Consider the following 6,450-nt stretch of genomic DNA (forward strand, 5'->3'; position numbering starts at 1 on the left):
TCTCATTCTGTTGGGCGGAGGACCTAAGAAGGCTGGGCCGATATTTCCTCTAAATTAGTTTCATCTACGTATCACTTTCTCTTCTTTAAAGTAGACTTATTATTATAATAGCGAAGACGAAAAATATGGGCAAAGTAAAAAAGCCCGGAAGTTGGCGCCAGAATTTTTTTTTACTTTCAGTTAGATTGGGTTGCATTTTGTCGGTCCTAAGAATCCAAGAATTGGGCCGATATTACCATTAAATCAGTTCCACCCAAAAGATCTCTATCTTGAATTTTCGACTACGTTTTGTTATAATTGCGAATCGAAGAGTATGGGCTGATTAATTCTTCCCGGAAGTGGGATCAAGGAATTTTACTACTTTCTACTGGATTTGGGTCTCATTCTGTCGGTCCAGAGAATCCAAGAACTGGGTCGGAATTTCTTATAAATCAGTTTCACCTACAGATCTCTATCTCACTTTTCTAAAACACCTCATTCTTACGCCTAGATGTTGGCCCCAAGAATTTCAGTACTTTTTGCTGGAATGGTTCTCATTCTTTCGATCGACAGAATCCAAGAATTGGGCTGATATTTCCTCTAAATTAGTTTCACCTACAGATCTTTCTCCCATTTTCGAAACTCATATTCTTATGGTTAACCGAACAATTATGGGCGCAATTATGCCGCCCGGAAGATGGCGCTTTGAAATTTAGCACTTTCTTTTGGATTGGGTCTCATTCTGTCGGTCCGTAGAATTCAAGAACTGGGCCGATATTTCCTCTAAATTAGTTTCACCTACGGTTCTCTATCTTCCATTTCCGTAAACTTATTATTATAATAACGAACCCTACAAATATGGGCAAAGTTAATCAGCCTGGAAGTTGGCTCATGGAATTTTACTTTCAGTTAGATTGGGTGTCATTTTGTCGGTCTAGAGGATCCAAGAACTTTGCCGATATTTCATCTTAATAGTTTCACCTAGATATCTCTTATCTCCCATTTTCGAACATGTATCATTATAATTGCAAACCGGATTAATATGGGAAAATTTATTGCGCCCAAAAGTAAGCTCAAGGAATTTTAGTAATTTCATCTAGATTGAGTCTCATTCTGTCGATCCAGAGAATCCCAGAACTGGGCTGATATTCCCTTTAAATCTGTTTAGGTTATAGATATCTATCTCCCTTTTACGAAATGATATCATTATAATGGCAAACCGGTCGCGTATGGGTAAATTAATTCTGCTCGGAAGTTGGATCAAGGAATTTTACTACTTTCTTCTGGATTGAGTCTCATTTTGTCGGTGCAGAGAGTTGAAGAACTGGACCCAAATTTCCTGTAAATCAGTTTAACCTACAGATCTTTATCTCCTTTTCACGAGAACAGGCGATCCGGACGAGTGTGGGCAAATTATTCCGCCTAGATGTTGGCCCTAAGAATTTTAGTACTTTCTGCTTAGGAATGGGTCTCATTCTTTCGGTCAAGAGAGTCCTACAATTGGTCGATATTTCCTCTAAATTAGTATCACCTCTAATGGGTTACCGAGCAGTATGGGTGCGGTTACTCCGCCGAAGTGGACCTTTAGCCGTTCAAGTACAGCAGCCGCTGCTATACGCATCGTGAGGCGTAGCAGCTGCCATGTGTTCCGGTGGGGCCCGCTGTGCACACATGGCCGCTGCTGTAACGCACGATGCGTAAAGCTCGCTTGCTGTACCACAACAACGGATAAAAATTCCCGGGAAGTTAGCCCTAAGAATTTTAGTACTTTATTTTGGATTGGGTGTCATTCAGCCTGGTCTAGAGAATCCATGAATCGGGCCGATATTTCCTCTAAATTAGTGTCATATCTATCTCCCATTTTCGTAAACTTATTATTATAATAGCGAACTCCACAAATATAGGCAAAGTTATTCAGCCCGGAAGTTGGGTCTAGGAAGTCTATTACTTTTAGTTAGATTGGGTCTCATATGGTCGGTCCTGAGAATCCAAGAACTGGGCCGATATTACCACTAAATCAGTTTCTCTCAAAAGATCTTTATCGTGAATTTTAGAATACGGTTCATTATAATTGCAAACCGGAAGAGTATGGGCTTATTAATTCTCCTCGGAAGTTGGCTCAAGTAATTTCACTACTTTCTATTTGATTGGCTCTCATCCTGTCGGTCCAGAGAATCCAAGAACAGACCGAAATTTCCTTTAAATCAGTTTCACCTTTAGATCTCTATCTCCTTTTTCTAGAACACATCATTATAATGGCGATCCATATGAGTATGGCGAAAGTTATTACGCCTGAATGTTGAGCCCAAGAATTTTAGTACTTTCATTTGAACGGGTCTCATTCTTTTGTTCACCAGAATCCAAGAACAGGGCGACATTTCCTCTAAATTAGTTTCACCTACGAGTATCTTTGTCCCATTTTGAAACACATTCTAATGGCTAACCGAACGATTAAAATATGGGCACAAATATTCACTCTAAGTTTGCCCTAAGAATTTAAGTACTTTCTTTTGGATTGGATCTCATTCTGTTGGGCAGGAGGACCTAAGAAGCTGGGCCGATATTTGCTCTAAATTAGTTTCATCTGAGATCACTTTTCTTCTTTCCGTAGACTTATTATTATAATAAGCGAAGACGAAAAATATGGGGCAAAGTAAAATAAGCCCGGAAGTTGGCGCCAGAATTTTTTTACTTTAGTTAGATTGGGTTGCATTTTGTCGGTCCTAAGAATCCAAGAATGGGCCGATATTACCTTTTAAATCAGTTTCCACCCAAAAGATCTCTATCTTGAATTTTCGACTACGTTTTGTTATAATTGCGAATCGGAAGAGTATGGGCTGATTAATTCTTCCCGGAAGTGGGATCAAGGAATTTTACTACTTTCTCTGGATTTGGGTCTCATTACGTCGGTCCAGGAGAATCCAAGAATCGGATCGGAATTTCTTATAAATCAGTTTCACCTACGAGATCTCTATCTCACTTTTCTAAAACACCTCATTCTTACGCCTAGATGTTGGCCCCAAGAATTTAAGATTTCTTTGCTGGAATGGTTCTCATTCTTTCGATCGAGAATCCAAGAATTGGGCTGATATTTCCTCTAAATTAGTTTCTCCTACGAGATCTTTCTCCCATTTTGAAACTCATATTCTTATGGTTAATCGAACAATTATGGGCGCAATTATGCCGCCCGGAAGATGGCGCTTTGAAATTTAGTACTTTCTTTTGTATTGGGTCTCATTACGCCGGTCCGTAGAGAATCCAAGAATCGGGCCGATATTTCCTCTAAATTAGTTTCACCTACGGTTCTCTATCTTCCATTTTCGTAAACTTATTATTATAATAACGAACCCTACAAATATGGGAAGTTAATCAGCCTGGAAGTTGGCTCGTGGAATTTTACTTTCGAGTTAGATTGGGTGTCATTTTGTCGGTCTCAGAGAATCCAAGAACTTTGCCGATATTTCATCTTAATAGTTTCACCTAGATATCTCTTATCTCCCATTTTCGAACATGTATCATTATAATTGCAAACCGATTAATCAAAATGCCAAAAATGCCTTTATATATCCGTGACAACAAGGATTATATTAATTTGAGTTCACATGGAAGTGATGTAAACTCTATAAATGAATGTTCCATAACAGCCATTGAAAGTCGATAAGAAGCATAATTACTTATGTCATGATTATGTATAAATATATTGTCTTTCTTTTTGAATTGCTATTATGATATATTTATTTTGTCATGTAATGTTGTAATGTAAGTTAATTTGATTTGAGCTTTTTTAACTGTAGAGATTAAAAATTGTGTCCAAAGATACAATTGAAATATTATTGGCTTTCTTAGTGCTTTTAGCTTGGATCTCCTTATGACTTATCTCTTATCATTGCAAAAGAGAGAGTACAAGTAGAGAAGAGGGAGGAAGACACTCGTTAGAGTGTCAAGTATGACCTTTGGCTTCACATTGTTGGATGGGAATTGATGTGAAAAAAGTACCAAAAAACAATAGAGAAAGTTCTCCTTCACCATGCAATGACGATTTACCACTCAACCCTAGGGTTCACAAACCCCTATTGGTTTTTGTTTATTCCCCAAAATCCCCTCCTGATATTCTCCCACGTGGATCTATAAAGCTCAACAGTGAATGGATTTCCATTTACTGTGGCTGAAGGATAAATCGGTCCAAAAACCATTTTCCAATTTTTGCATTTTCCGAATGTTTCAAGGGACAAAGATACCACACCATTTCCATCCCTTCTCCTAAAAAGTGGATCAGTTTTTCTTTTCCTTTTTCTCTTAGCTCTCAATTATCATTTTCTATATCATTGAATTTTAACAGTTTCTTGTACCAAAATTAAGTATCCCAAGAGACTGTCTTTGAGCTCATTGATCGAGCTCAAGGACTAAAAAAGCAGACCAGATTGGCCCAAATCCGGATTAGGATTGGCAAAGATCAATCTGATTCCAGCCAATCCAGATCAGAATGATCTAAATAACGATTCCATACCGATCTAGAACCATTAAGATCCGGAAATATTGTATTTGATGTTTCCATTTGTTTTCACGCACATCCATTGCTCTGTATTTTATGGTTCAGACTTTCACCTCAAATTCCAAAATTTCTATTCTGCACTTAAAAGCATCCAAATCACAAATCAACCACATACGCCAACCGCTAAAAGAAAGAGAAAGTTCTAGAGAATTAAACCCTAAACCCAAACTCTGAACCCCAAAAAGGTTCACTATACAACATTAGTAAGTGATTCACCAAGAAAATAACAGAGAGAGTTGCATTTTAAGCACGCTCACCCCTAATCCGACGAGCAAGCTAGATATCTTTGGGCATAATCATAACCCTTTTCGCATGAATCGCACAGAGGTTAGTATCTTCAAAGAGCCCGACCAGATAAGCCTCCGCAGCTTCTTGAAGCGCTGAAACAGCGGAGCTTTGGAAACGAAGATCAGTCTTGAAGTCCTGAGCGATCTCCCTAACCAAACGTTGGAATGGGAGCTTTCGAATAAGAAGCTCGGTACTCTTCTGGTACCTGATCTCTCTCAAAGCCACCGTTCCAGGCCTGAATCGGTGGGGTTTCTTCACGCCTCCAGTTGCTGGAGCAGATTTCCGAGCCGCCTAGGTAGCCAATTGCTTCCTCGGAGCCTTTCCTCCGGTGGATTTCCTTGCAGTCTGTTTCGTACACGCCATTAGAGAGATTGCAGAAGCTCACAGGTTTAAAAAAAAACCAAAAGTTAATCGATAACTGAAATTAAAGGGAAAAGTTTTTGAATGTTGGAAACCAAGATTTGGGTGGCATTTGTAGAAGTTCAAAATTGTGGCGGGATGTATGAAGGAATCTTGGCCGTTGGTGTTTTAAATGTTCTACGGTGCAAATTTGTTTTGAAAGTTTCTCACCAAAAAAAAAAAAAAATTTTGTTTTGAAAGTTAAACACGGATCGCCAGCTCGGATTCGAAAATCCCCTTCTTTTTATTAGAAGAAAAAATATTATATTTAATTTTCAATCTCCAAGAATCAATCCTTAATTTTGACCTATATAACCCATGGTTTCAAAAATCAGAATCGGCACTGGATTCTGGCCGATTCAAATCGGTAATCAGTATTGGACGATTCGTAAGTTGCAATCATATGGTCAGAATTATCAATTTAAAACCCTTCTGCATCTTTTGTTTTTTTGATGAAACCTCTCTCCATCTAATATAAATAGATTATGAAAGGTAAAAGAAATGAATAAATAATTCCAACTTGGTCTTTTTGGTCATTTACTTAAATGGTTGGTCAAGGTATTATGGTCAATGTAGTATGTCGTCTATGTAGTCCATATAATCGATAAATGGTCAATGTAGGTTCCAATGTGGCAATGTCCCTTGTTAAGTTTTTATTTTTTGGGAGAAAGGTCCCTTGTTATGTCAGTGTCAGTCATAATCGAGTTTGTCAAGTGAGAAACCAAAGCATTGAAAAATCTAAGACTACCAAAAGGATGCATGGACATACATGAAAGTGTATGTATCTTTCTACATGTAAAGGTAAAGCACTAAACTAAGACTGAAATTCGACACATTTTCATTCCAGACCACTTCACTACACCAAAAAGAGCTTATAACTGTGATATTTTTTCACAGTAAAAGGTCCAAAAATCCATAGCAATAGCCTATAGTTACGAATTGCTGCCTGCGGTTTTCTATTTGGAGCAAGTAGTATCGTCGCTACGTCTATACTGCGGATATCTTACTGCGAAAAAGGGTGCTTTTGTAGCTGCGGATTATTTTGATGCGGATTTTCGATCGCAAATCTATAATTGCAGATTTTTAGCTGCAAATGTTTTCCGCAAATGAAAAGTTTTTTTTTATAAATGGAATAAAATGGAAAGTTTTTTTTTTTTAAACAGAAAAGTTAAGGCTGCTTTGGCGTGTGGTTCTAAGGGTGTCAATTGGTCTGGTTCTTACTGTTCCAATTT

At 38.1% G+C, this 6,450-nt stretch overlaps 1 pseudogene; it reads right to left on the reverse strand.

The window, feature by feature from the left end:
• Positions 1-4,729: 4,729 nt before the first annotated feature.
• Positions 4,730-5,185, reverse strand: LOC122646593 (annotated as a pseudogene).
• Positions 5,186-6,450: the final 1,265 nt, after the last annotated feature.

The sequence above is a fragment of the Telopea speciosissima genome, chromosome 11, assembly GCF_018873765.1.
Source record: "Telopea speciosissima isolate NSW1024214 ecotype Mountain lineage chromosome 11, Tspe_v1, whole genome shotgun sequence".
Lineage (NCBI taxonomy): Eukaryota > Viridiplantae > Streptophyta > Magnoliopsida > Proteales > Proteaceae > Telopea > Telopea speciosissima.